At 40.8% G+C, this 6,000-nt stretch overlaps 2 long non-coding RNA genes across 2 annotated transcripts in view; both read left to right on the plus strand.

Moving 5' to 3' along the window:
• Positions 1-3,903, plus strand: part of LOC148977020 (uncharacterized) — a 59,543-nt gene extending 55,640 nt beyond the window's left edge. Inside the window, exons 3-4 of the long non-coding RNA XR_016145747.1 lie at positions 3,337-3,507; positions 3,600-3,903. This is a non-coding gene — a long non-coding RNA (uncharacterized LOC148977020). The remainder of the gene's footprint in view (positions 1-3,336; positions 3,508-3,599) is intronic.
• Positions 3,904-4,099: 196 nt separating this feature from the next.
• On the plus strand, positions 4,100-5,226 carry LOC148977021 (uncharacterized). The gene is made up of 2 exons (XR_016145748.1): positions 4,100-4,352; positions 4,451-5,226. It is a non-coding gene; the product is annotated as an uncharacterized LOC148977021 (long non-coding RNA).
• The last annotated feature ends 774 nt before the right edge of the window (positions 5,227-6,000 follow it).

A 6,000-nucleotide genomic window follows, 5' to 3' on the forward strand; every position in this document is an offset into this window, starting at 1 on the left:
CAACTGTGCGGACAGATTGTGTAACGCTGAGCAGTATTTTGTGTTTTATTATAAATGTTTGCCTCTCTTGACACAATGTTTAAATTTGTCTAATCATTGACATCCAGTTTACTGGACAGTATGTGCCTACGTTTTAATAGCCTACTGTAAATTCATGTGACACTAAGAATTGGTGGAAAATTCTGCTTTTCCATCACAGGAATAAATAAACGTTTTAAATATATTAGAAAACAGTTATTTAAATTGTTATAACATTTCACAAAATTTACTGTGAAATGCAGCCTTAATCCACACAAGAGACTTTCTAAAACATAAAAAAATAAAATAAAATACAATCCCCAAACATTTGAACATTGTTTGTTATACCTCGAAGGTTGTATATTAGACTTTAAGGTAATAATATGCACATTTTAGGGGAAGATAAGAGACAAATATGTACTTTTGAGGGTGGTGGCCGGTTAATAAGCTAATGGTACAATTTATTTCTGAGACTTTTGAAAAATTAATTCTGTCCTGACTTACCTGGGTACCATTCACACTTGATGTTTTATTCCATTTCGTTTTTCTCTGAAACACAAAAGACGATGTTTTGAAGAATGTTGATAACCAGTTTTGGTTCCCATTGACTTCTATAGTATTTTTTTTTTGTCTGTACAGTGGAAATCATAGGGAACCGAAAATATTTGGTACCAACCTTCTTCCAATTATCATCTTTTATGTTCCACAAAAGAAAGTCATACATTTGGAAAGACATGAGGAATAGTGACAGAATTTTCATTTTTAGATAGACTATCCCAGCCCGTTCTCATCCTTTAGCGTCACATAGAACGCTATATGACAAAGCGGCGCTATACTACGCACATGGCACCCTTTATCGTTAATATTCACGCGAACCCAAGGCGTCATAAATCCTTTCACGTAATATGAGACTACCCTACCCCACACCTAAACCTAACCATCACAGCGCGTGTTATATTAACGATAACGGGTGCCATGTGCGTAGTATAGCGCCAATAAAGCCAAAATAAAGCCTTCATTTAAAGGGTTAAAGCAAAGTGATGTAAAATACAGGTTAAAGATTCTGAAAAGAGAGAAAGATGAGAAAGTTTGCTGTGAGAGAAAGGGTAGCTAGATGTGAGTCAGAGAGAGGGCTCTATTTGTTCTAGGGTGCATGATCAAGCCTGTGCTATTTCAGAACTCTTCATCTCCACCTAATGCCGAGTTCAGACTGCATGATTTTAGCCACGATTTTGGCTCGCCGACAGGTTTTGAGAAATCGCCGACAAATGCCCGAAATCACAGGCAAATCGGCGCTCGTTCACGCGAGTGACAATCACGCAGTGTGAATGAACAAAGACGCGAACTGAGAGAATCACCGACGAGTCGCCGACGCCCGTGAGATATTTGGCATGCTAAATATCTGGACCTGTCGGCGATTCAAAATCCTGCTGTGTGAAAAGTGTTTTGACTGAAAACTACATCGGCGATCACCGGCAGCCAGTGAGAGAGCAAGATACAGAGCAGCAGGGAGTTCGGGGAGGAGTTATAGATCACATATCAACATGATATGGCATTGTTTCAACAAAAAAAGCTTCTTCTCGGTCTATTTGGACACAATAAATGGAAGAAAAATTAGTAGAAATTTGGCAGGAGCACTCGTGTCTGTTTCACCAGCTGTACCACAACCAGGTCGAAAAAAAAAGTCTCACGTGAGAACTCCGGTCTTGCACGTGTGGTGTCGCGCGTTGTTTCCTTTTCATATCTCACGCGTGTTTGTTGTGAAATGTAGTTTGCGTGCAGCGTGCTAGACAGAGTCTGTCGGCGATTTTTCTAAAGTCATGCAGTGTGAAACCTTCTGTCGCCGATCCATCGTCCAGTGTGAACACAGCAGCGACTGAATGCTGGCCAAGATAGTCATGCAGTGTGAAAAGAGCAGCGACCTGACTACTTTGAAAATCGTGCAGTCTGAAAGAGCCATAAGCGAGCTCCTCTTCCACAGCGAGAAGCTTCATTTTTTGGTTTCGTTATCGGCCGGGGCAGGCTTCATTCTCATCACACAGGAGGAAGAAATCTGATTTGAGAAGCACATTTTTTTTCCCCATGCCTCATTAAAGGGAGGGTGAAGCTACTTCACACTCCCTCTGCTGTTCACCCCTTCTGTCGCCAAAAACCCTCTCATCTGAAAAAAATTCTAGGTTGGAAAGAGAGGACAAGATATGGCAGTGATCATGCCAGGCAGGATGGATTAGTCTTCCAAAAGGGGTCCAGCATCAAAGAGACCCATGAGGAGAACACTAACTCCTGCCAACAAAAGATGGAGATGGAGAAAGAGAGAGAGAGGGAGAGAGAGAGGGAGGGGGGTATATATCTCTTTGAAAGGAAACTATACAATAACAATATTAAGACTGCAGACCAGGGAGACCGCTAGCAACTTTCAACCTTTGAGTGTGAGATAACACCGCCATGGGAGGTTGTGTCAGGCTGTGGATGTGTGTGTGCTTTCATATGGACTTGTGAGCCATACTACAGCTGTCCTTCAGAGTTCAACACCTTCGTCTGTGAAACACTAAAAGAGGCGTGGCATTCAATTACTGTATGCTAATTCAGCCTGGTTTACAATCATGGCCATAGAGTTAAGTAAATTAGACAGTCTGGACAAATTATCATAAAATTATCACTATTTAATAGTGTCCATAGTTTGAAGGGCATCAAAATAAATGAGGGTAGTCAAGCAAAGCATATAATTAAAAAGATATGAATGACGAACTTGGTAAATAAATATGTTTAAAACTTTTTGCCAGGTACTTGATTTCGACTTTCTTGTGATCTCAACATACCAAAAGTCTTTTCGTAGATCAGAACATGATTTTTCTTGACACATCTCTTTTCTTCACACATCTTTTACTTTCTTTCTTCATTTACTTATTTATTTATCCAGTAAAGGGATAGTTCAACAATAAAAAAACTAAAATGGAAAAACTGAAGTTAATAGGGTCCAGAAACCCAAATCCTTCAAAATATCTTATTTTGTGTTCTACAAAACAAAGAAACTCATTAAAATGATGACATAATTTTCATTTTTGGGTGAAATATCTCTTCAATATCTAATTTTAAGTATATTTTTGTGTTGCATTTTTTTCCTGGAGTGTTTTTATTCAATGAAATTTTTTTGGGAAGTATGATGCCTCTATCTATTCCTGAGTACACAACAGTTCAACCGATTGAACAGACATCTCATTTTAATTCTCATAGAAATTAAATATGACATCTTCACTGACCATGGTCCACTCTTAGTGCTGCGTTTTATTCATTCGTACTTTGTTTTGTGTTTTTTAGGTCCAGATCCAATTTCTGAGATGCCTTTTCATATTTTTGATATGTGAAATTCATAGGGCTTCAGAAAATCATAATTCAAAGACTTGTTTTTCCCCTGGAAGCATAAAATCCTGAGCTGATCCCAGACGTCTCATGGATCTGAGGCAGAAATGACGGAGGAGCAAAGTTGAGGTGGGAGCGATGCAGACAGAGTTACAGAGAGGGAGGAATAATGCCAATCAGATCGTAAAATTGTGTAACCTCCTGCTGCTTCTTCCTTGCAGCTGTCAATTTCACTTACCACCAAGAAAGAGACAGCGTATGCGTGTGCCAGGGAGCTGTTTGTTCTGCCTGATAATTGGCCAGTAACCCCCGGGACCATAATGATCAAAGAGGGACTTCTGCGGTGGTCACAGAGTTGAGGTTGTTTTCTGTTATGAGTCGAAACCCTTTCTCTGATTCATTCACTTGTGCCCAACATCATCTGCAGACCTGTGATGGACAATAATTGTATGCTCTCTGTTCAGGTTTGTCACTCATGACTCTTATTGTATTCACAACCCACGTCACAATTAAAGCTTCTCAAGATTACTTCACATCCATTTGACGGAAGCTCTTCAGCTTTGAAACATTCACTCTTGAATCACTAAGTAATGAAACCTTAAAATAGGTGATATTTTAATGGCATTTAGAGTCATTTTTACTCTTTTTTTTCTCTCCATCAAATGCAGCTCTTAAGGTGTTGAAGGAGTCTGCAGTTATCCAATAATTCGACGTTCAAAATTGCGAATTTAAAAAAGCAGACAGTCTGTTTTTTATGTTAAGGTAATTGTCGAAAGCAATTGTTTTAATGGCTTCTTCAACCTTTCTTCTAATGGCTGACTAAATTTTTCTGGTTGAAGTCACGTAACTGCACAACAAAGGAAGTCTTCGCCTGCACCGTGAATCCCTATTGTTAAAATATCCCATTAAGCATCTAAAGGTGACTTTTCTTTTCACAGAAAAGACACGTAGAAGCGCGCAGAGAGGCCACAGGGGTATTGATTGACTATATTCACCTCCATCTCGCTTCTGTTGTCCACTTCCTTTTTGTTCGGCTGTAGTGATCAACCTTCCCCTCTTTCTGTCTCTGCAGGAATGTTTTGCTCATTTAACTTCATTACAGTGGCTGACAGCCAGAAAGTCAACAAAACAGCGCACAGCCTGGTATGATCACCTGCAGACCCCGTCCCTCCTCCCACAGGCCCATCTCGGCCCCTCCTGGGTTATTCAGGCCCGTTTCCCTGCAGTCCGTTGCTCAATTGCATTGATAACAGTCTGACAGGCCGCAGCAGAAGCCAGGAAACATTGTCCCTCCTTCTCGCCGGCAAACCCGTTCAGCAAGGTCACCGATCCCCAACTGACAGCCAAACTGCCAGCTACAAAACTGCCTCCAAATGAAAGAATTTCTCTGAAGTGTCGAGCATGCCTGTCTGCCAGCCTCTTTCTGAAAAGAAGAGGAGAGGAAGCAGGCCACCGCGGAGAAAAAGTCCAGGCATCTTTCCAGCAGAATTCAGTATCAACAAAGCACCATTTCTACCCCCATAAAGAACCTCCCTGAGTCAACATTTGCACAAAACTGAATGTCCGATCCATGCAGACCCGCGGGACTAGGGTGAATGTCAACGTTATGGTTATGAGTTATTTATAAGATCACATAATACCTTATTCATTAAACATGAAGTCCTCAATCTGGAACGAGGAATTGACAAACTGCAGTTATTAAGGCCCTGACATAAACCATGCGCTGAGTGATTTACACCTCAGCAGGTTTACAAATAGACGGACTAGGGCATGCTGGGATTGTGGACTGCATTTTTCGAATGTATTTTCAGATGTTTTTGTTTAGCTTTACTAAAATTGCATGAAAAACTCAGAGAGAAGACTTGTTTCGTGACTGAGAAGTTGCTGTTTTTAAATTTAGAGATGCTGTTACTGCAGATCTCACTTTTAGACTTTGGTACGAATTCGCAGCCATCTGTTCTGTCGTCAAATATTTATTTTATATTTTTTAATAACATTGTTTTGTAACATTGTCTAATTCAGTTAAAAGACAAGTTCAGTATTTTACACATAAAGCCCTGTTTTAAAGGTGCTATGTGTAACTTTTGCTTCTAAAATGAATCCTTTTTTATTGCATGTGTGTGAAGGGGTTGTAATCACACATTACAATGATCCACTTGTTGGGTTTTGCTATTACATCTGAAGGCCAGTATTCCTCTTTCTATGTGAAGTCTCCGGGTCGGATTTTCTGCGAAATCACAACGCATTCTCACCCCAAGGCGTCACCTTTGACCATGCTTCAATATTTGACGTTTTAGGCGCCCTTTAGCGTCACTTACATGACGCGATCCTATGGCGTCATCTAACTGACGCTAAAGGAAAGCGTCAATTAGAGGACGCGGTTAGGTTTAGGTGTGGGGTGGGGGTAGGGAACACACGATCCTAGGGCGTCATCTAACTGACGCTAAAGGGCGCCTAAAGCATCAGATATTGAAGCATGTCCAAATGCTTCCCAAGGCGTCAGTTAAGTGACGCCTTGGGGGTGAGAATGGGCTGGAAATCATGTGCACTCCCGAGCCTCTCTCCTTTTATATACAGTCTATGCGACGGCAATGACTGCAGCTAACTACATGGAGTCTGATA

Source organism: Pimephales promelas, chromosome 12, assembly GCF_988280905.1.
Source record: "Pimephales promelas chromosome 12, fPimPro1.hap1.1, whole genome shotgun sequence".
NCBI classification, from domain to species: Eukaryota; Metazoa; Chordata; class Actinopteri; order Cypriniformes; family Leuciscidae; genus Pimephales; species Pimephales promelas.